The sequence below is a fragment of the Rhipicephalus microplus genome, chromosome 3, assembly GCF_043290135.1.
Source record: "Rhipicephalus microplus isolate Deutch F79 chromosome 3, USDA_Rmic, whole genome shotgun sequence".
NCBI classification, from domain to species: domain Eukaryota; kingdom Metazoa; phylum Arthropoda; class Arachnida; order Ixodida; family Ixodidae; genus Rhipicephalus; species Rhipicephalus microplus.
Window position 1 is genome coordinate 249,710,289 of NC_134702.1, and position 25,123 is coordinate 249,735,411.

Below are 25,123 nucleotides of genomic sequence, written 5' to 3' on the forward strand. Positions count from 1 at the left end.
ATCCGTCAATACTGGCCCAGGACGTGCATATTTGCGAATTCTAATTTTTCCGAAGTGTGTAGCCGAATGGAACAAGATCTCTGAAGGACAAGTCTGTTGAGTATATGAAAATTTATTTGTATCTGTTGTAAAATTCCCTGCTGTAACGCAAAAGGGCGATGAGGGGTAATTCTTAATAAAAAAAGGAAAATACTCGCAGGTGCGCATCGCTCTGTGTTGTTTTGACCCATGCACGTTGACCCAACCAGACAAGCCGCCGCCGGATGACAGCGTACCACCCACAGACCGACGGCCTCACCAAGCGGCTAAATAAGACCATCGCCGACATGCTGGCGATGTACGTCGATGTCGAACGCAAGACGTGGGACGCCATTTTTCCGTACGTGACCTTCGCATACAACACGGTGGTGCAGGAGACGACACAGATACCATACAAATTGATTTACGGAAGGAGCTCGGCAATTAGGCTCCACGCCATGTTACCCAACGTCACCGACGAAGAAAACGTCGATGTTAGTGAGTACCTTCACCGCGCCGAAGAAGTTTGAGAACTCGCGCGCCTCCGTATCAAGAACCAACATATGACTGACAGCTGCCGTTAAAATCATCGACGACGCTTCGTGGAATACCAGCCCGGTGAACGTGTTTGGGTGTGGACGCGGATACTCAGGGAAAAGCTTCTCAGTGAAAAGCTTCTGCGACAATACATCGGACCGTACAGGGTGGTTTCACGTCTCGGCTCACTGAATTTTGAGGTTGTCCCCGACAGCATCATGAATTCTCACCAACGCTGATCCCGAACTCAAGTCGACCATGTCACACGCCTCAAACAGTTTCATGCGCGGTAACGAACTTATACAGTGTAATTTTTTGCTGTATGAAAGCTGTGTTGTATTTATTGCTTGCACTTTGTTGCATTATTGTTGTACTTTGATCATCCGGTAAAGCATCGGGACGATGCCTTTTTCAGAGGTGGGCAATGCCACGTTCCTTTCCTAGAGTTTTGTCATCGCCCCAATACTCTACGCAATTCTCAGCGCAAACCGCGCCCTCGGTCTTCGAGAAACTTTAGGACTGCGGTAGGTCATTTTTATAGGATCAGCCCACTCCACGAACAATACAAATTATTATGAAGCCTACGTCACCGCTAGTGATAACGCTAGAACAATTCATGGCAAGTGTATAAATGCTGACGCGCTTCGCTCCTTGTCACTTGATCGACGGCTGACGACCCGTTCACCGCTATCAGTGCAGGTCTGCTACTGTGATACGTCTTTCTGTTTACCGGGCATAAGTTCGTCAAAATGAACCGTTAAACCTTCAACGTACTGTCTGCTTTTTCGTCAACGTCACGACCCTGTGACAATAGCAAGCCACTACTATCCCGCTGTGGAATAGTTGGGTTCAGCTTTAGATAGCGACAGGCTAGCATAACTCATCACCCCTTCCAATCCGTCAGTCCTTTGCGCAAGAAGAGCACGAAGTCCTATGCTGCTATCGTCAGAGTGTACTTTTTTTGTGTATTCGTCAAACTGTAGTAGTACCGGTGGTGTCTGGGGGCACTGTTAAATTGCTGCAATGCTTCCTCTTGTGCCGCTTCCCACATGAGTTTTACGCTGGTTTTCGTGCGGTGAGTTAGCAGTTCATGATCTGTGAAACTATTTTTACGAAGTTCCTCTATTAGGCGCACAATCCAAAAAATCGGCGCACAGCCATCTTGTCAGTGGGCCGTGGGAATTCAGCAGGGGCGGCTGTTTTCCACGGGGTGTGACGTACTGAGAAAGTATTGAGTCTTGCCAATGACCTGTCCTGCGAACAAGAGCTCCTCGGCATGAAGTAGTACCTTTTGGCTTCAGGGTGAGTCCAGAGGTCTTCATAGCTTGAAGCCACGCTTCAAGGTGCTGGAGATGCTCATTGAAGCTTAAAGAAAACACGATGACGTTATCTGAGAACACGAGGCAAGTCTCCCATTATAATCCAGCCGGTATGGTATCCATACCAAACTGGAACGTTGCAGGTGCCGAGCGACGTCGAAACGACATGACCTTGAACTCAAAAAGGCCATGTGGTCTGATGAAGACAGTATTCTCTCAATCTTTTTCGTCAACCTCGATTTGCCAACAGCGGGTCTTGACATCACTCCACAAAATGTACTTCGCACTGTGGAGTCGGTTCAAGGCTTCATCTATGCGTGCGAGAGGGCACACGTGTTTCGTGATTTTGTTCAGGTGGCGGCAATTGACGCAAAAACGCAGTGTCCCGTTCTTCTTCTTCAATAATACCACGTGTGACGCCCACGGACAAATAGATGGCTGAATGGGGTCGTCACGTAGCATTTCGTCGACTTGTTTCTTCACGGCGTCGCGTTCGCACGTCGAAACTCACTCGTAACCCAGGCTTTGTTGAACAGATCGTGCACTTTCTTCTGGTATGATGCGATGTTTCTCGACTGGTGTTTGGGAAATTCTCGATGTTGACGAGAAGCAGGCCTTAAATTGCAAGAGCAGGGACTTGAGATTATCTTAATGGCACTTCGAAAGGCTCGGATTCACGTCAAAATCTAGTTCGGGACCTGGATTTGTTGAAGCGAATTCGGCAGCGCTGAAGAGGGTGAAAGAATTGCTTGGATCCATGAATTTGTTGATATAGGTTTCTATCGTACCAACGTTGACGTGCATGCATTCACGGCTGAAGTTTGTCGGCACCATTTTTGCTTTCTTGCCTCGCAACTCAGCTCTGCTTTTTGCGGCGCAAATCTGACTGTTTAAAAGTGGGTACTGATCACCCTCGATGACGCCTTCGAGGTATTCAGCTTCATCGGTCCTGACGGAAATGACAACGCTTGAGAAAGTAGGCACAATGAGATGCTCTTTTCTTTAATTCCTTGCGTTGTTCTCTGGCGCTGTGTATGGCAGCGCTTTGTCTAAGGTTTCTGTAATATTTCAGATCTCAGGTTGGTGATGGCACCATCATGAGTTAAGAAGTCTAATTATAATAGCGCGTTCCTGGGGCATATTTGTAGCCCTGTAGGATACCAAAGCCCACAGGATAAATGCCGTTGTTTATTAAGGCTCTGGCCGTGCGAATTCCAACCGGCATGATGAGGTGTCCTCCAGCAGTCTGGATTTCAGGTGAATTTCAAGCAATCTTTAGTTTCTCTAAACAATGCAATGATAATGCAATAGTTGTCCCCAGTGTCAATGGGAGCGTTGACTCTGGGACCGTCAATAAGAACGTCGAGATCGCCTGTTTATCGTCTTGCGTTGCGGGTGGGTCGTGGCCTTTGATCACGGCTATGTGAATTTTTTTTCCGCTGCTTCCATGTTGCATCGCCAGTTCTTCTGGCTGTGAAAATTAGACGTCGGAGCTTCTATTGCGTTCCGGCAGCTTCTTGGGGTTTCCTTACGTCCTTCTTGTCAGCGGTAGAGGATCTTAGGTAGTTCGACGTACAGCAACGGAACGTTCATCAATTTCTGACCTTAGTTTCCTGAATAAGGGCTTGGAGATCGGCCCCGAGCAGGGGAGGCGTGCTGGCTGCGATGTGGTGAGGCGTAGTGGCCTAGCGAAGGAGATTGTAAAGATCCTCGGGGCGTTCCTTGCGCCCCTGCGAGGTAGTTGACGATGTGATGTGGTCTCTCGCCAAGTTGGGAAGAGGGTGCGTTCACAGCAAACCTACACAGGCTCATATGATGATACTGGCATCAGCAGTAGGTGTGGCTTGCTTCCCCGCAGAGATAGCAGAACGGGCGGTTGTCAGGAGCACGCCAAACTCAGTGCGCATGGCGCTGTCCAGCAGGCTAATGGTATTGTAGGCTTATGCCCCAGGAGCGAAAGAGAGACACGCCTGAACGATAACCGATGCCAGCCCGGAACGTGAGCAGTGGCTTCACGTGCCACGGCCTAGTGCCTTCTTTATTTTCTTCTGTCGCCATCGCGCGCTCTCCAGTTTGCGCGCCGCCCGAACGAGGGCGCCACAGGGCCCCCCGTGTAGACTGGAAGTCGGAATGTGACATGCCGTTTGTGGTATTCCAACGGAAGATTAGTCGTAGATGAGAGGCTTTCTAGGGCGGTCTCCAGGTACGCCGGCTTGAGTCGGTCCAAGCTGACTGTCTCTTCACGGCCGTTCTGAAGTAGAGTGGCAGTTTTGGGGGTGCGGTGAAGGACGCGGAATAGGCCGTCGTAGGCTGGTGTCAAAGGTGGTCTGACCGCGTCGTGGCGCACGAAAACATGAGTTGCAGTGGCCAGATCAGGGTGGACGAATATGGTCTTGTGTTCGGAAGATTTGGGTGGAGTGGGCCGGAGGTCTTGAACGCAGTCGAGGAGGCGTTGTAGGAATTGCTGTGGCCGGTCTGGTAGCTTCGTTGACGTGAAGAAGTCTCCCGGAAGCCGTAGAGAAGTGCTATACACCAGCTCTGCTGTTGGGCACTGCAGGTCTGCCCGTATGACAGCTCGTAAACCTAAGAGCACCAGTGGCAAGGCATCAACCCAGATGGCTCTATTGGGGCGGGTAGTCAAGGCGGTCTTCAGTTGTCGGTGAAGGCATTCCACCATGCCGTTGGCGCAGGGATGATAAGCCGTGGTACGGCAATGTCTGGATCCGAGGATGCAATTAAGGCAAGTAAACAGCGAGGACTCAAACTGACGTCCACGGTCTGTTGTCACGGTGCCAGGACAGCCAAAACGGGATACTCACGTAGAAATGAAAACGCGGGCAACTGTCTCGGCTGTGATATCTTGAATTGGAACAGCCTCTGGCCAGCGTGTGAAGCGATCGACCATGGTCAATATATAACGGTACCCCTGAGACTCTGGTAGAGGGCCCACAATGTCTAGATGAACATGGTCGAAACGACGGCCGGGTGGAAGGAAAGGTTTGGGCGGCGTCTTAGTATGAGAGGAGACCTTTGTCATCGGGCAGGGCAGGCACATGCGCGTCCAAGTGCGCACATCTTCGTTGATTCCGTGCCAGACATAGCGCTGGGTGAGAAGACGCTGAGTAGCCCGAATGCCAGGGTGACAGATGTCGTGTAAGGAGTGGAAAACGGTGCGTCGTAATGAAGCGAGAACGAAGGGGCGGGGAAGGTCAGCTGAGACATCGCACCACAACGCTCAGATGATAATGGATGAGGCACCAGGCATAGTCGAAAAGCGGCAAGCTCTCTATCATCCTGCTGTGCCGAGGAGAATGAGGCCCAGTCGATGGTTGGCGGTGGAGAGTCAACCGCGGCTATACGAGAAAGGGCATCTGCGGCGGTGTTGTCAGCTCCTTTCACGTGGCGGATGTCAGTCGTGAACTCCGATATATAATCCAGATGGCGGCGTTCACGAGGCACGTACTTGGATGAGTTATTGCGGAAAACATACGCCAGTGGCTTATGATCAGTCAGCACGTAAAACGAGCATCCTTCCAGGAGATGCCGAAAGTGCTGTATTGCAGCGTAGATGGCTAGTAATTCCCGGCCAAAGACGCTGTAGCGGGTCTCAGCGGGAAGTAGCTTCCGAGAGTAAAACGACAAGGGTCTCCACTCGGAGTTAATGCACTGCTGTAAGACGGCTCCGACGGCCACGCTGGATGCGTCCACCATCAATCGAGTAGGGGCGTTGCTGCGTGGATGAATGAGAAGCACGGCGTTAGCGACCGCTTGCTTAACAGCAGCAAAGGCGGCCTGGGCCTTGTTATGCCAGCGAGTCCTCGTCAAACGTCCGTGCCTCTGAAACAGGCAATCTGGGTCAAGGCCAGCCCGCAGCCCGCCGGGCGCGAACAACTCCACGGCGTGAACATGCGCGGCGCCTCTCTCGTCCACGTGCATTGAGTCATCGGCGCACGTGACAGCGAGCCGGCGTTCTCGTGCCGGGTGGTCTGACGCATGGCGCGGCGACCCCCATTGGCGGAATCTGCCCGGACGACCCGCGGCGCTTCTGATTGGACACTTTGGTTAGACCCGGTGTAAATAAAAGAAGCCCTGCGGCGTGTCGCGATCGGCGGTCCTATGTGAGAGGCGTCCCCGTGTCGGAGTGCCGACATGTGTGTGAGTCAGCGGTTTTAGGCGAAAGGCTGACCTATGTGTTAGAGAGGAGAGCTCGGCTCTTCGAGTCTCTGTCGGCCCCAGTGCCGAAATTGTAACGCCTCTGTAAATATGCTGTACATAAACCTTGTTTAACTCACCGTCGTCTCGTCCGCTCGTCTTATCAGCTCTGCGCAGAAGCAGTCGCGAGCTGATAAACATACGCTACCAAACGGCTGGTGACCTTCCCGGCGGAGTTGAAAGCAGTGGCGCCTCCGGGACCGCGTCGGCGTCGCCGTCTTTCGCAACAGTGGTGGCTTCGGCGGGATCGGGCCATCGTTCGCAACAGTGGTTGGCAGCTGCGGGATTGGCCGGCGTCAGCGACATCGATGCGGTGAGTGCCTGATGTTTTCCCCTCAGTTCACCAGACTACTCTAGCTCAGGTTGTAGTAGTTTAGAGAAGGGCTGTGTGAAGCATTAGAGTGAGCTTTGATCGTTTCAAGCCAAGTCGAAGCGCTTTCAAACCAAAGTTAATGCGGAGGGGGTAAACACGGGAGTGTGAAAACTTGCTTGCGCGTCTTGCTAGTTGACTTATAGTGGGTACGGCAAGTAAATTGTTAACAGGGGCAAACAGCAAGAGGCTAGTGTGAACGATGGAGAACCTTAAAGTGAAGGAACTCATCGAAATTTGTGAGGAACTCGGCATTACTTTGGGCCGTGCGAAACGAAAGCAAGCGATCCTTGCGATCATGAAGGATGAGGGAGTGTCGGCTGAGGAAGTCGATGAGGCCTGGGTGGATATTAAAGCACGCCGTGAGGAGGCTGAAAGGCGAGAAGTAGAAGCTCGCGAACGTGAGGAGGCTGAAAGGCGCGAAGCTCGCGAACGTGAAGAAGCTGAAAGGCGCGAACGTCGCGAGGAGGCCGAGAGACAAGAGCGTCTCGAGTTGAAACGACTAGAATTGGCAATCCTACAGTGTTCGCAGGCGCCTAGCGTAGCTTCTCCAACAGTTCAGGTCAGCGGTTTTAGAATTCGGGACCAACTGCCACCGTTCGTAGTAGGCGAGGACATGGCGAAGTATCTCTGAACACGTCTGTGAGCGAAACGCTTTGGAGCGGTCTCTTTGGGCGCAGAACCTGTTAGCTCTTCTTCCCGGCGAAGTGTCCGACGCATTAACTTGCTTGTCTAGGGAAGCGTTTGAGAGCTATGACGAGGTTAAGGAAGTGCTCTTGAGACGTTATAAGTTGTCACCCGAGGCTTTCAGGCAAAGGTTCCGGTATGCTGAAAAGGGGAATGAGTCACACGTTGACTTCGCGTTTCGTCTTAAAGCCGATTTATTTGAATGGCTCAAGGGCGAAGGTGTTTATGACGACCGCGATAAAGTGGTGGAATGCGTTGCATTGGAGCAATTCTACCGCTGCATCGAGGATAATGTCAGACTTTGGCTGCAGGACAGACTTGGGGAAGTACAGTTAAATAAGGCAGCTGAGTTAGCTGAGGAGTATTATACTCGCCGAAACTTGCATAGCAGGGCAGTGCGCGTTGAAAAGGATGAAAGGAAAGAGGGCTTTTCAAGGAAACCTGATCAACGGAAACCCGTTCCGCACCGTAATTTCAAAAAGGACCCGTCTCTTACGAAGGACAGTGTAGGGGAAGGGCAAACAGAAGCGGAGAAATCGAGTGAGGTTTCTACCACACAGGCATTCGAATCGGAAAACAAACGGAAGCCGCTAATCTGCTACAACTGTAAAAAGGAAGGGCACATCGCGAGAAACTGTCAGGAAAAGTTTGCCTTCGCAACGATCCGAGAATCAGAAAAAAACATGCGGTTGTTGGAGCCGTATCTCCAAGAAATTAGGGTGAATGAGAAAACGTGCCGAGCACTTAGAGACTCAGCGGCAACCATGGATGTTGTCCATCCTTCATTGGTGTCTCCGGATGACTTCACAGGAGAATGCGCGTGGATCAGGCAAGTCGCCGAGGTGCAGAGTGTTCGCTTACCAATCGCCACGGTTGTCATTGAAGGCCCGTTCGGTAAGCTTCGCACCGAAGCAGCTGTGTCTGCCGCGCTAAATGATCGTTTTCCATATCTTTTCTCCAATAACTCAGAGCAGCTTCTCAAAGAGCAGGGCAAATCGTTCTTCCCCAACTTAGCGTGCATGGCCCTCACGCGATCGCAAGCGCGAAAGCTTTCGCAGGAGCTTGATCTGGTTCAATGCGGTGAACGCTCAAGTGACCTTGTCAGCGGGTCGACGGAACCTCAGGGAGGAAATTGTCCGCGTGAGTCATGTGAGCAGTCACGCGAGCGGCCCGTCGCGGAAGCGGCCGGCGCGGTATGCGTTGGGGGAGACGACATGGCGCCATTGAATCAGAGCGAGAGGGCTGCAACGCTCTCGCCTGTAGCGGAAAGTTGGAGTGAGCTGTCGAGGGTTGATCGAGAAACGCTCATTCGAGAGCAGCGTGAGGACCTCTCGATTAAAGCGCTAGTGGAAAGCCAGAAAAACGCGGCAAAAGTGCTGTCGAAGGAGCACTACGAGAAATCGGGGAAGAAGCGCGCTTTTGAAGTTGATAATCAGGTAATGCGGCTGCAGCCGCCCAAAAGGAACAAGCTTGAGGTTGATTGGGAAGGGCCCGCCAAAGTATTATCGAAGCCTTGCGATACAAATTATGAGGTGCAAGTAGGAGGGCGGCAGAACAAAATTTACAACTTGATGAAACCCAATGTTCAACATCAAGCGGTCGTAAATCAGCTGTTGAAGGCTTCGGAGGAAGAGGAAGCAGAAAATTTGAGTTCTAGTGAAGTAATCGAAGGGGGATCGAAAGTAATCCGGGAGCAGATAAACCTAGAGCCTAGCTTAAGTGAAGGAGGACCTGAGAAAGAGGACCTGAGAAAGATTGGTTCCGAGTTTGAAGACGTGTTTTCGGACCGCCCCGGAAACATGAGGGTGATCGAACACGATATCGAGCTAAGCGGTGAGGAGTCAATCAGTAGCAAGCCGTATCGTTGTTCCCCTGTGCAACGTCGCAAGTGTGAGCCGCTCTTGGTGCCGCATAGGTATCGTCGCCTAAAAGTGGCCGGTTACTGAAGTGGAGCATGTTGCTCCACAGCGCAACTTTGACGTTCGCTAAAGAAAAAAAAAAGGGAAAGGTAAACGCTAATGCAGGTGCATTGAGCAGTGCGTTCCAGCTAGTAACTTCTCAACCTTTCGGTTTCTGGCTGGCGATTCGGGGCAAAATTTTGACCTCATCACGACCTGGGCTGAGCGCTCTCGTTCAGAGTGATCTCAAGGGGCCAACTTTATGTGGTATTCTAATTCGTTACGTTGTTGTACGTGGGAAAAAAAATTGAGTTGTCATTTTAAGAGTCTTTTGTCCCACATGTGCCTCTTGATGTAGAGGGAACGAAATTTCGATAGACACGTAGATAGGTATATGTTGTTCTATACTTTGTCTGGTGTTCTGTTGGGTGACCGAGGGCACTTGCTTGTGTCGTGTGTTGTCTGTTGTCGAACCGTTCTTAGCAAGTTGCAGAACCATCGACAAGTGCTGAAACCGAAAATGGTCAGAAGAGACGAGCGAAGTTGGCCAGCAAGTTGTGGCGACAAGCCAGTGGAGCGGGGATCCGTCGTCAATGATGGGATGTGTTCCCGGAACAGTCTGGAGCTGTATTCTCCCCATGGCCCTGGAGGCGAACCTGGAGGGACCTGGCGAACGAGCGCACCTGACATCCGAGCCCCGTGGAAGCAGCTCGTCTTTCCGGTGCATTGTCTGGCGGCGGGGGTGCTGTTATGCCAGCGAGTCCTCGTCAAACGTCCGTGCCTCTGAAACAGGCAATCTGGGTCAAGGCCAGCCCGCAGCCCGCCGGGCGCGAACAACTCCACGGCGTGAACATGCGCGGCGCCTCTCTCGCCCACGTGCATTGAGTCATCGGCGCACGTGACAGCGAACCGGCGTTCTCGTGCCGGGTGGTCTGACGCATGGCGCGGCGACCCCCATTGGCGGAATCTGCCCGGACGACCCGCGGCGCTTCTGATTGGACACTTTGGTTGGACCCGGTGTAAATAAAAGAAGCCCTGCGGCGTGTCGCGATCGGCGGTCCTATGTGAGAGGCGTCCCCGTGTCGGAGTGCCGACATGTGTGTGAGTCAGCGGTTTTAGGCGAAAGGCTGACCTATGTGTTAGAGAGGAGAGCTCGGCTCTTCGAGTCTCTGTCGGCCCCAGTGCCGAAATTGTAACGCCTCTGTAAATATGCTGTACATAAACCTTGTTTAACTCACCGTCGTCTCGTCCGCTCGTCTTATCAGCTCTGCGCAGAAGCAGTCGCGAGCTGATAAACATACGCTACCAAACGGCTGGTGACCTTCCCGGCGGAGTTGAAAGCAGTGGCGCCTTCGGGGCCGTGTTGGCGTCGCCGTCTTTCGCAACAGTGGAGGTCAGAGGTGGGATTCGGAGGTGGCTTCGCAACAGCCTCTGACGACCAAGGAATGGTGGAGGACGGGCCGGCGGTCGACCGAAGGAGGTCGGTGAGCGGTCGTAGCAGTTCGGCACAGTGTGGTATGAAGCGCCTGGAAAAATTCACAAGCCCCGGGAATCGGCGTAATTGGCGCAGTGTTGTAGGCTGAAGATAATCCTGAATTGCTTTAACGGGGGACCGGAGAGGGCGTATTCCTTTGGATGATATGTGATGGCCCAAGAACTCGAGCTCATATGCGCCGAAAGTAGAGGCGTTCACAACGAGGCCGTACTGCTGAAGACGTTGGAACAGAGCGCGTAGATGGTGCTCATGATCTTCAGGTGTGCGGCTGGCGATGAGGACATCGTCAAGGTACGCAAACACAGTAGGAAGACCCCGTGTGACCTCAGAAATGAACCGCTGGAAAGTTTGAGCCGAATTGCGGAGTCCAAAAGGCATCCGCACCTATTCAAAAAACCCAAAGGACGTCGTGATGGTGGTCTTAGGTATGTCGGCGGGCTCGACGGGAATCTGGTGGTACGTCTTAACAAGGTCCACTTTGCTGAAAATTGTGCAGCCGTCGAGGCGCGATGTAAAATCCTGGATTTGAGGTAGCGAATAGCTGTCGTGGACAGTCTTGGCGTTCAACGCTCGATAGTCCCCACAAGGACGCCAGTCACCAGGATCACGCTTTGGCGCCAAATGCAGCGGGGAAGCCCAAGCGCTTGACGATGGGTGGATAATGCCGAGCTGCAGCATGTGGTCAAACTCCCGTTTAGCAATAGCTAGGCGGTCTCCGAACAGGCGGCGTGGTCGAGCGGCTGCCGGTGGACCCCGGGTGACGATGTGGTGTGTCACCGTATGTTTAGGCGGCTGAGTGAGGTCGCACGGCTTAGTTAACTCCGGGAAACTCGCCAAGATTTTTTCGAACGGTGAGGCAGGTATCAGCATGCGGATGGCCATTGGAGCGATGTCGGACAGGACTCCCGAGATGGAGAGACGAGTCTTACCATCTATGAGGTGGCGCCGCCGCACGCTGACGTTCAAATTGAAGTAAGAGAGGAAGTCCGAGCCGATGATCGGTTGAACCACGTCTGCGATGACGGAAACCCACCGGAAAATGCAGCGAAGGCCGAAGTCGAGGGGGAGAGATTGGAGCCCAAACGTTGCTATAGACGAGGCGTTGGCAGCACGAAGCACTTGCCCCTGTGACTTTGAACGATCAGCCTTAGTCAGGGGCACAACGCTGATTTCCGCACCCGTATCTATAAGGAACCTGGTGCCCGATAGCTGGTCCGTGACCATGAAAAGGCGGCTGGGACGAGAAGGGAGATCACACGCCGCCGTCAGTGATCCCGGCAGGCGTTTCCCTGCCACGAACATGGGGGTGTGCACTTCGTGGCTCGGTGTCGGAAACGCCGGTGCTACCAGCAGAGGGGTGGAGGGCTGGGACTCCGAGCATCTCGTGTGCGTGGAAGAGCTCGACGACCGGAACGAGGCGAACGAGTCTCCTGCAGGGGGCTCCGGAGTGCGGCAATAGAGGCGGCGAGTTCGTCGATGCGGGCCTCAAGGCGCGAAGTCGTTGCGTCTGCTGGTGGTAAGACAGCGTTGACAGATGGAAAGGTCGCTTCATGAACCTGATCGGCGAGCTCCGCCAGGCGGTCGAGATTGACGTCGCCGGCCGCCGCGAGGACGAGGCGGATTGGCTGAGAAAGGCGTTGGAGGAAGAGCTCGCGAAGCAACGCTGAGTGGGCCGAGACGTCGTGTTTCCCAAGAAGCTGTCGCATTCGGCGCAGTAGTTGGGAGGGGCGCCTGTCGCCAAGGTCCCCCTCTGCAAGGAGCTGCTGTAGGCGGACGCGTTCCGAAGGCATGAATCGTTCCAGCACCTTGGTTTTAAGGTGCTGATAAGGCGTAGTGTCCGAGGGGTTGGAGAGGACGTCGGAGAGCTCGCTGGCAACGCCAGGAGGAGGGATGGAGGCTACGTGGTAGTAGCGTGTCGTTTCCGAGGCGATGCGGTACAGGGAGAATTGCGCCTCGACCTGATGAAACCAAACTTGCGGGTCCTGTGGCCAGAAAGATGGGAGACGCAGTTGCACGGCCGAGACGTCCTGCGGACGTGAGGCTTGTTCGGTTGAGGGTGCATTCAAGTCAGTCATTGTCTTCGGATGCCCTGTTCTCAAACTATGTCTTTTCTGCATCCTCCGGGTAGAATGAGACGGGGCACAGTTATTTATTGGCGTCCCAGTTGTTCAAAGCGGTGACTCAGTTATTCATCACCAGCAACCTTTCTTAGTCACCATCGATGATTCGCGCAACTTCGGTAGCTCCTTCAGCTGCAGGAGCCCGATCGGTGCAGGTGGTACGGCGGTAGTCATTGTGCTTGCTGTTGACGCCATGATATTGGTTTGCCTGGTGTTCTCGGATGGAGGCTCACAATTTAGCGGTTGACTTTGTTGCTTACGGCTCACTCACTGGTCGCGGTTGGCGTCGTTGACTTTCCCGTGATGTGGACATGGCTTTTGGCTTTAGGGGGGCATGCGGTACATGGATCCGGAAGCAGCTCCACCAGCTTTTACGAGGTCATGATGTGGACGAAGGAAGCGCACTCGATGTCCAGATAAAACTGTTCATTCGGCAGAACGTGTGACAAGGAAACTGCATGAAGGCCAGATTGAAGCAACACACGAGCACTGATTGCTGTGAACAGGGCGTCGGGCGGCGATGAATTGGCAAGCTGTGAAGCGCGTCGGCATTCATACACTCGCTGTCAAATATCATAGCATTTTCTCTGTTGGCCACGGATGTTCCAGAATAATCCGTATATTTGAGATGTGAAGAGGGATGTTAGCAAAATATTCTACTGCCGCTCTCAAGCCTCTTGAACACTACCGCATACTTCAGTGTCTCAAACACTGAAGGACACTGTAACAAGGTGATACAAAACTGGGGAAAGAAATGTGGTGATGCGAGATATATATATATATATATATATATATATGTGTGTGTGTGTGTGTGTGTGTGTGTGTGTGTGTGTGTGTGTGTTTGTGTGTGTGTGTGTGTGTGTGTGTGTGTGTGTGTGTTTGTGTGCGTGTGTGTGTGTGTGTGTGTGTGTGTTGGCAGGTATGGTTGGGAGAGGCTGAGAAACAGGAAGTGACAAGAATGAACATGGTGTATGAGCCAGGCCATGTTTTACATTCATCGTAGCGTCGCACAAGTCGACGGGATGAAGAACTGGTAGCCACTCGATCAACCGGCCATCATCATCGAACACCTCAGCAAGACGCATTGACCGAACGTGGACCACTCAAATGCATCCCAACTCCAAACCATGACCAGCATCATGACAGCACCATCAGCTGACCTTGAGATTCCCTAGTGCACCCCCAAGTACACCCTCAAAGACAACCCCAAGTACATTCAGAGAAAAACCCAACCATCGAGCGCGCCTTTCTTCTGCACAAAATTCGGCATTTCCAAAGTCGTCGCAACAACATATGACACAAGACGTCGCTCACCCTACTGATGCCCTTCATGCTTCGTCTCGTATACAAGGTCCACCACCTGGTTTTCTACGACGCAGCTCTTCGAAGGCTCCTAACGGTCACTATTCGTGTCATAAGGACGCCTTTTTCATTGTATACCAGCTGACGCATGGGAAAAATACCAAACAACGCCATGACAACTCCAAGAGTGAAGAACTAACAAAGGTTATGAACTACTTTGCTTGTCAAAACGTTATCACAAAAGCCACGTGACTGACAACTGAAACGGCAACTCTGCTTGATATCTGCATCATGAACGTATGCTCTTTATCGTGTGTCGTTGGGACACTTTCTTTAGAAATAAGCGATCATCCACACATTTTTAGCCTTTACTATATCACGTGATCACTGCCAAGCTAACAACAATAAAATGCTGGTATTTCGTAAAATAAATGATCATACGCTGGAGTTATTTCGTCGACTAAATATTGAAGAAGACTGGCAGCGTGTACTTCAGGTAGCAGACCCAAAAGATGCGTATGATATATTCTTTGGGAAACTAGAAAAATGTTACGATATCGCATTTCCAAAGGTTCTGAAGAAACAACAGAGCAAAAATTTAAGAAAACCGTGGATTTTAAAGGCCTTGCATAAAAAAATAAAGAAGAAACTACGCATCTTCTATGCCTTTGTCAAGGCCCGTGACATGATTATGCTAAAAGAAGACAAGAAATATCGAAATTAAAATTATTATGAGTTGAAACAGGCCAAGATAAACAATTACGCAGATGTTTTCAGCAGAATGAGGAATGACCCAAGGAAAATCTGGGAGGAGGTCAGAGATCTGCTGGGCCACAAACCTCAGAGCAATGTAACTTCTATAGAGACAGAAGCGCGTGTCCTTAGTAATGTTAATGCAGCAACAGCATTCGACAAGTACTTCGTAACATGCTGTGACACCCAAAACGACACCGATGGTGAGGTTCTACATCTTTCGGCAAATATTTATAGTGTTCCCAATACAATTCTGTTAACCCCTGTCACATGCACCGAAGTTAAAAAAAGTATTCGGAAAATAAAAAAACAAATGTACAGCGGGGTACGACGAAATAAAACCTGTGCCGATAAAATACGTGGCCGATTTGGTATGTGCTCCCTTAGCGTATATTATCAATCTTTCTATCACCACGGGCATTTTCCCAGACAAGCTGAAAATTGCTCGCGTATGTCATATCATTAAGGGCGGCAATCCGAAACACATGAAAAACTATCGGCCCATATCAGTGCTACCTGTTCTATTGAAAGTTTACGAAAGCACATTAAACAAGGGGCTCCAGGACTTTTTTATATATACAGTGTTATAAATAATGCACAATTTGGCTTCCAAAAAACAAGTCAGCACAGCTTGCATTACTACAAATAATAGATCACATAATAGGAAATTTTGAGAAAAAATTTTACACAGTTGGGCTATTCATACATCTTAGGAAAGCGTTTGATACCGTATGTCATGACATCCTCTTGCATAAATTAAGCTCATGTGGTATACGAGGAATTGCACACGACCTATTGAAAAGCTATTTAGCAAATCGATAGCCATTTGTGAGCATAATTACAGTGCAATCAGATTACGTCGTGGTCGAGAAAGGAAATCCACAGGGATCTATTCTTGGTTCCCTCCTATTATTAATTTATATTGATGAACTTTGCCACATTTTAGATCGCCCCAAACTAGTAATGTACACGGACGACACAAACATTTTTTGAGGGTTCTTCACTTGTTGACCTTGAAGGGAACGTGAATGTTTTTTTAATCGACTCTCGTCATAGTGGAAACTTAATAAGTTGTGCTTAAACGCAAATAAGACCAAGTATATGCTGTTTGCCCCCGTGAATAATCCAAGAATTTTTAATATGAGTATTACTTACCAGGGCCACTTATTAAAACAAGTTGCTTATACAGGTTAAATTCTTTTATACCACTGTTGCTAAAAACATCCTTTATTATACTGTCTTCTACTCACAACTTTCTTACTGCGTGCTTGTGTGGGGAACTACAACACTAACGAACTATTCTAAATTGGTTATACGACAAAAGAGGGTTCTAATAATCTTTGAAGATTTTTGTGGCCCTATACGTGACTTGTGGACAGAACCGCTATTTTCGAAATATCGCATGCTAACGCAAGCGAGGTTTTCTATTTTAAGTTATTTCAGTACATAAACCGCAATATACTCTATCATTAGCTGGATTCTCATGGTTCTCTGTACAATTTTCCTACTTACGCCAGAAGGACTCCGAAGACTTGAATTATTTACGGACGACAACACTCATCGCTTCAGATACCTTCGTTTTAAAATAAGAATCGACAGCCTCCTAGTTATAAATTGTACAGTTTCAAGCATACGATCAGGATGGTAACACTTTCTTGACGATCGTTCTATGTTTCCTCTATGTCTAAGTAGTATCTGATGCTTTTTATGTTAGTGTTCTTTTTCCTAGGCTTCCCTGTGTATATTGTTACTTTTGTATATCTTTTGCAATAGCAATAAGAAATCGCAACTCATGTCTAATTGGTATGTAAAACATTTCGATTGTTATGTATAGACTTGCTCACTAGAAATAACACTTTATTACTGTTGTATGTATTACAGTATTCACACACGTACCTTTAGTATTATCGTATATTTTAGTATTTTTCATCTGTATCCTGCAAAATTCTCAAGGCAGCTGGTCTGCGTCACTGCATTTGGGGCAAAGGCCCTTAGTCAGGCTTTTAGACTTTTGCCTTCCCTCCATTTTTGTACAGGCACAGAAATAAACAAATAAATAAAGAATGAAAGAAAGAAAATCAGTCTTAACACATTGGATCAGCATACTTTCCATCTCGCAAATTTGACCCACGTCCTGGTTTTCCATCGCTTGGCTCTTTCGTCGCTCACAAAGCTCACCTCACGCTTCACACACCCAGTACGGTCGGGACAGAGCTGCGGAACTCGGAAGATAGGCAGCCATGCCCTGCGGTTTCTATCCAGATTCCTTCATCAGAACAGCTCATCTTGTTAGTTACACGGAAAGACGGGCATTCAGAACTAAAATCTGACAAAACCACGCCTGTCGCGGTATCACTGTCCAGTGCAAAGCCATCTGAAAGTCAAAACACAGAAGGCCCAAAAGCACCAACTCTCACAGGATGTCGGGTGCTAGAAGCCTCCGTAATGAACGGTGCCGCAGCTTCCAATGATATTCCCCCAGTCAAGTCTGTTCTGGTATTCTCACTGCATGAAAAGCTTTGCAACAGCTACCAAGTGAGCACGGCGTCAAGTTGCCAACAAAAACATTGCGTTTTTCAAGAAGGGCTGCCACCTCAGCATTTTTCGCAACACCGGCAAGACAAGCACAAGAAAAATCTATGAGGTTAATAAGCGACATGCTATCCGACATGGACAACCACATTCATCGAAAGACCGTTCGCAGCTCAAGGAACGCCATTTGCAAGAGACTCAAGTAAAGCTTCGAGAAACTCAAGATGTCTCCCTCGAGAGAAAGAGCACATCTTATTCAAGTCATTTTCCCGAAAAGAAGCATCGCACAAGTTTTCTCCAGCGCAGATCAAGACGGAGCCTACGATCAAAGCGATTGAAACAGCCGGAGACAAAACAGAAACGGCGCTAAACCAAACCTTGTTTTAAATGCGAAGCATTTTTTAGCGAATTTCTATCTATCTGTCTATCTATCTATCTATCTATCTATCTATCTATCTATCTATCTATCTATCTATCTATCTATCTATCTATCTATCTATCTATCTATATCTATCTATCTATCTATCTATCTATCTTTCTATCTATCTTTCTATCTATCTATCTATCTATCTATCTATCTATCTATCTATCTATCTATCTATCTATCTATATGGCCGCTTACGAATTTTAGCTCTACTAGCCATTTCGAATATGGTGTCCATACTAAACTTGGTGCAGCATAACATGACTGTATGAAAAACGTGTCTAATTTGTCATAACATGAAAATCATGACATGTTTCTCGTGAATGTCATGATTTACATTTCATGGTCCTGCAGTTTATGCGGCGGTTTTGTTCACATGGCGTGTTGCCAAAAATGGTATGGTATGACATGATTGCATGGCGAACACAAGTGAGAGACCTAAACATGAAAATCATAACCTGCGTGTCATGTAACAACATGGCTACATGCCACACTCAGGTTGTGCTCGCGGCCGTTTCGCTAGCTACACAGAAGGCTATTTTCGTATTACGTGACTTCAATGGATGACGAAGGTATGTGATTGGTGCAAACATGATAATCAAGAGATGTGTGTCATGTGAGAACATGACTATACGCCACATGTCAAGGCGCCAATACATTTCGACTTGACGTGGTGTGGGTGTTCGCCGGCGTTGCCACACTAGGCGCCGGTCCTGCCATATATTAACAGGCGCGCGTCGCGCTGCGTTCAATTCAATTCAATTCTTTATTTGCAAAACTGTAAAAAAACATACAGAAATATCACGACTGGTTGGACCCATGGCCAAGGGCTAGTTGGGGGTCCAAAAAATAAATAACTAAGGGTTCCATGTACGAAAAAGATATATCACACGCATACAGATAGTTATCGTGCATCCTTAATTTGCACGAGAGAAACAAAGGGAGAGCGAAAGTGTCGGTAAGTGCACGATTGTTTTTTACAGCTCTAACTTACCAAAACATTAGTAAACAAAGCAGATTGTTGCATTATTATGAAGGTTAAAATATGCATGGCTGTTACCAAAAACAAAAACCAAATCACTGGGTGACAATGGTATTTTTTTACCGATTTCACAAGTTTCTGGCATACACACATGCATAGTCACACGCATATAAATTAAATCATAATTGTTTTCGTTGATAAACATTGTTCAGTGTAAGTAAGTATTTCTTGAGCACTCATGAAAAATTATACGATTGTTTTATTTCTGCTGGTAGTTTATTCCAAATTTTTGGTCCTGAAAACTGCAGCAAACGTTGTCCGTAAGTTTTCTTAGTTGGAGAAAGATTGAAATTTTGATATATTTGATTTCTGGTTACACGAGAGGATGTGCAAATTAAAGAAACATGAAAAGGCAGGTTATTGTTGACGACATTGAAAACACACGTGGCAATTTTTATTTCGTGTACCTTATCATAAGGCAAAATATTCATTTTCATAAACAAAGGCAGACTAGGCTCATTGTAGCAAGATTAGGTATTATTCTCAGTGCTAGTTTTTAAAGTTTGCCAACAGGTTCAAGAAACGTTTTATATGTCATACCACATGATTCATTACAGTATGAAATGTGGCTGTGAATGAATGAGAAATATAAAGTACGCAGAGTATTGGTGTCAAGATGATGACGTGCTTGTGAAAGTGCGTAGCATTCCGAGGAGCGCTTTGTACAAACTGCTTTTATTTGCTTTTGCCAGTGCAGATCTTTATCAAATATCACGCCAAGGTATTTAAATGAGCTGGCTTAGTCTAGATGAAATTCGTTTATTCGCAAATATAGTGATTTAGGAGGCACGAGATTGTTGTGTGGTCGAAACACTACATATTTAGTTTTTTTAACGTTTATAGTAAGTTTGTTCTTCACGAACCATTCAGTTGCTTTTTTAAACTCTTTGTTTGCTTTAGTTTGCAGATCTTGAGTGTTGTCCACTGTTATAACAATACAAGTGTCATTGGCGCACATAATAACTTCACTCGTGTCTAAAATTTGTGGGACGTGATTAATATATAATAAAATAAGAGTAGCCCTAAGACGGATCCTTGAGGTACTCCAGTGCGCATATACTTTGGTAATGACGTACTATCGTTCACTTTAGCCACCTGCACTCGCTCATGAAGGTAGCTAGTGAGAAGATCTAATGGGCTACCGCGATAACAATTATGCTTTAGTTTATGTAAAAGTATGTTGCGATCAACCGTATCGAAAGTTTTTTCAGGTCCAAAAATATGACACACACAAGTACATTATTTTGCGAAGATACATTGTTTTTTTTAAGTTATCGTCAACACTGCTGATGAAGTAGTGTGATTTGGGCGGAAACCGTGTTGCTGTGAGCGCATAACCTGATATTTTGGAATGAATTTGTCGAACCAGCTGATCAGACTTTTTTCAAATATAATATTAATGGTACTGAGCAAGGATATTGGCCGGTAATTAGAAGGGTCATTGTGGTCTCCGTCTTTGTAGATAGGGACAACATTAGCAATCTTCAGCCGAGATGGATATCTGGAGCAGCTGACGGAGTGATTGAACAAGTGGCATAATACTGCTCCTAATACATCTAAATTTTTTTTCATCATACGAATAGGAATGACGTCTAGTCCAGAAGCTTTAAAGGTAGACATTTTAATAATTGCTGATAATATGTCTTCAGGCTGAATGTTATACATAACGAAGGAGTTGGGCAGAGGGCTCTGCGATACAGAAATGTTGTCCGAGTCATTACATTTTTTGGCCAGTGATGGATCTATACCTGCGAAATATGCGTTGAAACTTTCTACAACGTCTTCATCAATGGTTTCGGGACGCACAGTTTGCCCAATGTTTACCTAAAATTTCGTTTATAATTTTTTACAGTTTTGTGGTGTTGCCAGCGGTTTGTCTAATTAGTTGAGTATAATACTGCCTTTGGCGCGATCGAATCATAGCGACAGACTTATTCCACTGAGCTTTAAATTGCTGTAAGTAGTAGGGATTGTCTTCGTTATGGCGCCATTTGTCGTGCCAGAATTCTTCGGCCTTGAGTGTTTGAAGTATCTGTTTAGTCATCCAAGGGCACATAGGTTTATCATGGCGGCTTTTCTTTACCTTGCGATTACTGCTTTCCATAGCGTTTTGTAGGTATTTCATTAGGTTATCAGTTTCGATGTGTATGTCCTCATTGTGTATTTCATTGTATTAAATGCCACAAATTCCTTGGCGTAAAATCTTGTAATCTATTTTGGTTACGATGTTACTTTTTGTTTTCATGGTACCCGTAATGGAACCGAAAACAGCAAATATAGGTATGTGATCAGAGATTGGCTTTAAGTAAACGCCTCCGGTGACCCCCATGTCCAGATTTGTCTGTGCGTGGTCGATAAAAGACGTCGATACCTCAGTTATACGCTTGGGTGTCGTAATTAAGTTATGGTAGTTGTAAGACTGCAACAAAAAGCCATAATCACTGTCACGTTGTATTTGTTTATGTTCGTGTCACCTACTATATTCACTGTGGTATATTGGTGCCCCGACAAAACGCAGAATAATGCTTACTATTTTTAAAAAAATACTACTGTGATACTACTGCTCGGAGGGTGATAAATTACACCAATAATGACGTCATACTCAAGGCGAATAAAAAGGGATTCAATGTCATTGCAACTATATGTGGCCGTTTCGATTGTGCGACAGGCTATGTTATCTTTAACGAACAAAGCAACCCCGCCCCATGTTAACGTGAAAGCCGCGCATTTGATTCTGTTCTGTAACTTGGAAAACAGAAAGTTTCATCTTTGCGCAACCACGTCTCAGTTGTTGCAGTGACATTGAACGAATGCTCATGCTGCGGCAGGAATGCAGAAAGCAAACCCCTATTTTAAATAATACTCCGGATGTTGCAATATAAAACTTTTGTAGTCTTTGCTCTACAATGATTATCAACATCTTTTATTGTGTAAGCTATTTTGAAGGAATGTGGTATAGGCTATGGAAAAAAATACTGATACTATTAGCTATAAATCCTCTTCACCTATTAGATGAACTCTTCTTGAATTCTCAAATTTCCGTAGAAGCATTTTTCCGTCAGAGACCCATGCAAATATCCATCCTTTTTCCCGCTTCTGTTGGATTGCGTTTCCAAGGAGAATTTTTCTTTCAGGGCATAGGTGTTCATTAATGTAGACTGGGTCGCTATTCCGAAAACCTAGCATGACAGTGTTCAGTCGTTTTTTTTAGCTTCCTTCAGTATTTTGTCACGAACTGATCTGGATGTGAACTTCACTACTACGTTTGGGGGCGTATTGCCCTTTGACGGGACACGGTGAGCCACGTAAATGTCACCGTCAGATAGTTGGACGCTCAAACAAGATGCGACTTTTTCAACTGTTTTGAGGACATCCTCATTTTCGTCTTAGGTATACCCCTTAATTCAAGGTTGTTACGCCTACTGTACTGATTCAGTTCAATAAGCTGCTTTTTCGTTTCCTGCAGCTTTTTGTTTATTCTTAGATCTTCTTTCTTGCATTCAAAGCCCAGGTTTTTCACTTCTTTGAGCTCAAGTCTAAGGCTCTTTATTTCAGTTTGGTAATCTTCAAAGCTTTCGTTCATCTACCCGACATATTGCCTGATGGAAGAGAGGTCAGCTTTCATTAAGTTATTCGTCGCATCCATCTTGTTCATCTCCGTTTTCAGGTTTTTGGTAGCTTCAACAAATTCAGAGGTCATCTCAATAAGTACCATTGATATCTCTTTAATGCTAGCTGGTGCCTTTTCAGCCAAGGCTTTAGAAACATCCAACAGAGTGTCAGGTTTGCCAGAAGCTATTTCAGTGGTTATCTAGACACACTTGCGAAATTCACAACAGAAATGATCATATGCCACAGAACACACTAGGGTACACTGTGGCAGCAGTTACAGCGAAAACTTCTAAGAAGATTATGAGTGTAAGAGAATAGTAGGCCAACCTGTAATATGAAGCAGGAACCGTTTAGCGGATGTGAAGTTGATGCTGTCACCGCTGACTAATGTCTTATCCCGGGAGCATTGCTGTCTTTTTAGGCTGCTTCGTTGGTCACGAGGTGCCGAATTCAGCGAAGCCTGAGTGGGAGCGAACATTTTTGTGCAGTGATCCTGCTCTTGTAGCTCATAACCTTTATCCTGGACCAGTTCACACAGCAATGCTGATGCGGTTCTCGTACCCTGGTCATCTGTAGGTCTGTAATATGAAGCAGGAATCATTTAGCGGATGTGCAGTCGATGCTGTCACTGCTGCCTAATGTCGTATCCCGGGAGCATTGCTGTCTTTACAGGCTGCTTCGTTGGTCACGAGGTGCTGAATCCAGTGACGCCTGAGCAGGAGCGATCAGACTTGCGCAGTGATCCTGCTCTTGTAGCTCGTCACCTTTATCGTGGACCAGTTCACACAGCGATGCTGATGTGGTTTTCGTACCCTGGTCGTCTGTAGATCTGTAATATGAAACAGGAATTGTTTAGCGGATGTGCAGTCGATGCTGTCACTGCTGCCTAATGCTTTGACGCATGCGTGTTTCAGCACGTCCGGCGTCTTTCCGCTACTTAATAAGGAGACGCAGTGTTGTCTCGGTAACACATCAGCGCGAAACGCAGCATGTCGCATTTTGAGCCGGTTGCCGTCGGGCTGTGCCGACGGGCGCTAGTAGCACCGGTCGTGCCCGGCATCCGACTAGAGTACTCGTTTTTTGGCTAAAGTAGCGTCGCTGTGTCCAGCGTGCACGCGCGTCAACGCAACAATTGAGTATAATGAGCCCTTCACGAAGCACTCGCGGTCGTTTTGCTAGCTCCACATATACAAAACTTGGTGTTACGTGATGTCAATGAATGAGGAATGTATATGACTGGTGCAAACATGACAATCCTGACACGCGTGTCATGTAAGAACGTGACATTACACCACACTCATAGCCTGCTCGTGGCCGTTTCGCTAGCTTCGCATATACTAAATTTGATATCACGTGACGTGACGAATGTGAACGACACATCCATGCATGATAATCATGACATGGACGTCATGTAGGGCATTCGTGTGATGATTTTAAAGTGACATATTAACCTTTTTTGGTCGGCTTCGCATATCATCGATTCCTACTGTACGTGGTATCTGAAAGTTTTTCAAAAAAAAAGCAGGCATCACCCCGTTAGCCAACAATGGCGCCAACTGGCAGTGCCCCGTGCGTACCAATCACAACAAAGAACACGACGTGTGCGAAACACGAGCCATGAGTGTACCTAGGCGTTCCACCCTTGTTTTCCTCGCAAGAATTGCTGCGACATCATCATTTCCTGCTTTCAAGCCGTACTTCTGTTGGCCAGTGTGCAACAGTCAGCCTCGCCCACCAGAACACCAGCGCGTACGGACTTCTGTACTCTCCTGTGAAGCTGTAGTGTGTTTACGAAACTTTGCTGGGAGATGAAACGATTTCCCCTTTCGACAGGGTTCACTTATATGCCGGTTATGTCAAGTTTTTGTTCCTGTTCATCTGACGCGACTTCTTTCGGGGAGAGGGGGAATCCTGTAACGTATGAAGGCAGGCATGGTTGGTAGAGGCTGAGAAGGAGGAAGTGACAATGAAATAAACATGGAGTATGAGCAAGGGCACGTCTCCTATTCATCGTAGTTATATATATATATATATATATATATATATATATATATATATGTTTAAATTAAACAACAACAAATAGAAGTAAAGGAGGAAGAAACGTTAGAAAGAAGCAAGAGCGTCCCGCCGCGTTGCATTGATATAAATATGTATATATATATATAGATATATCAATGCAAAGCGGCGGGGCGCTCTTGCTTCTTTCTACTGTTTCTTCCTCCTTTACTTCTATTTGTTGTTGTTTTTGTAGTTAACAGTTTCTTTTGCCCCCTTATCTCCTGCCTCGAGATGCTATAAGAGGACACAAAATTGTGTAAATACTGTTCTGCCTTAAAAAAGACGGGGCTCTTTTCGAACCGTCTGCTGTACAAAGAAGTCGTTATCTGATAGTGCATCTAATTTTATACTTATAAACATATGGCAACCAAAGTTATTCTGATAATATATATATATATATATATATATATATATATATATATATATATATATATATATATAGAGAGAGAGAGAGAGAGAGAGAGAGAAGAGCCGCAACTTAGCGGTTGTCTTAGTTTTAACGGTGGACTAGTCTTCGTCAGAGTTTGTGAGTCACAAACCTTGACGAAGTCTGGTTCACTGGTCGAAACCATTGGTAATAAAATGAAGACAACCGCTAAGTTGCGTCTCTTTTCTTCACAAGTACGTTTGACCCAAAAACGTAAGTATATATATATATATATATATATATATATATATATATATATATATATATATATATATATATATATATATATATATATATATATATATATATATATTATA

General features: G+C 47.1%; 1 protein-coding gene across 1 annotated transcript in view; it reads left to right on the forward strand.

The window, feature by feature from the left end:
- LOC142803186 (neprilysin-1-like) overlaps window positions 1-25,123 on the forward strand; it is a 163,739-nt gene that overhangs the window by 43,659 nt on the left and 94,957 nt on the right. The window lies entirely within an intron of this gene.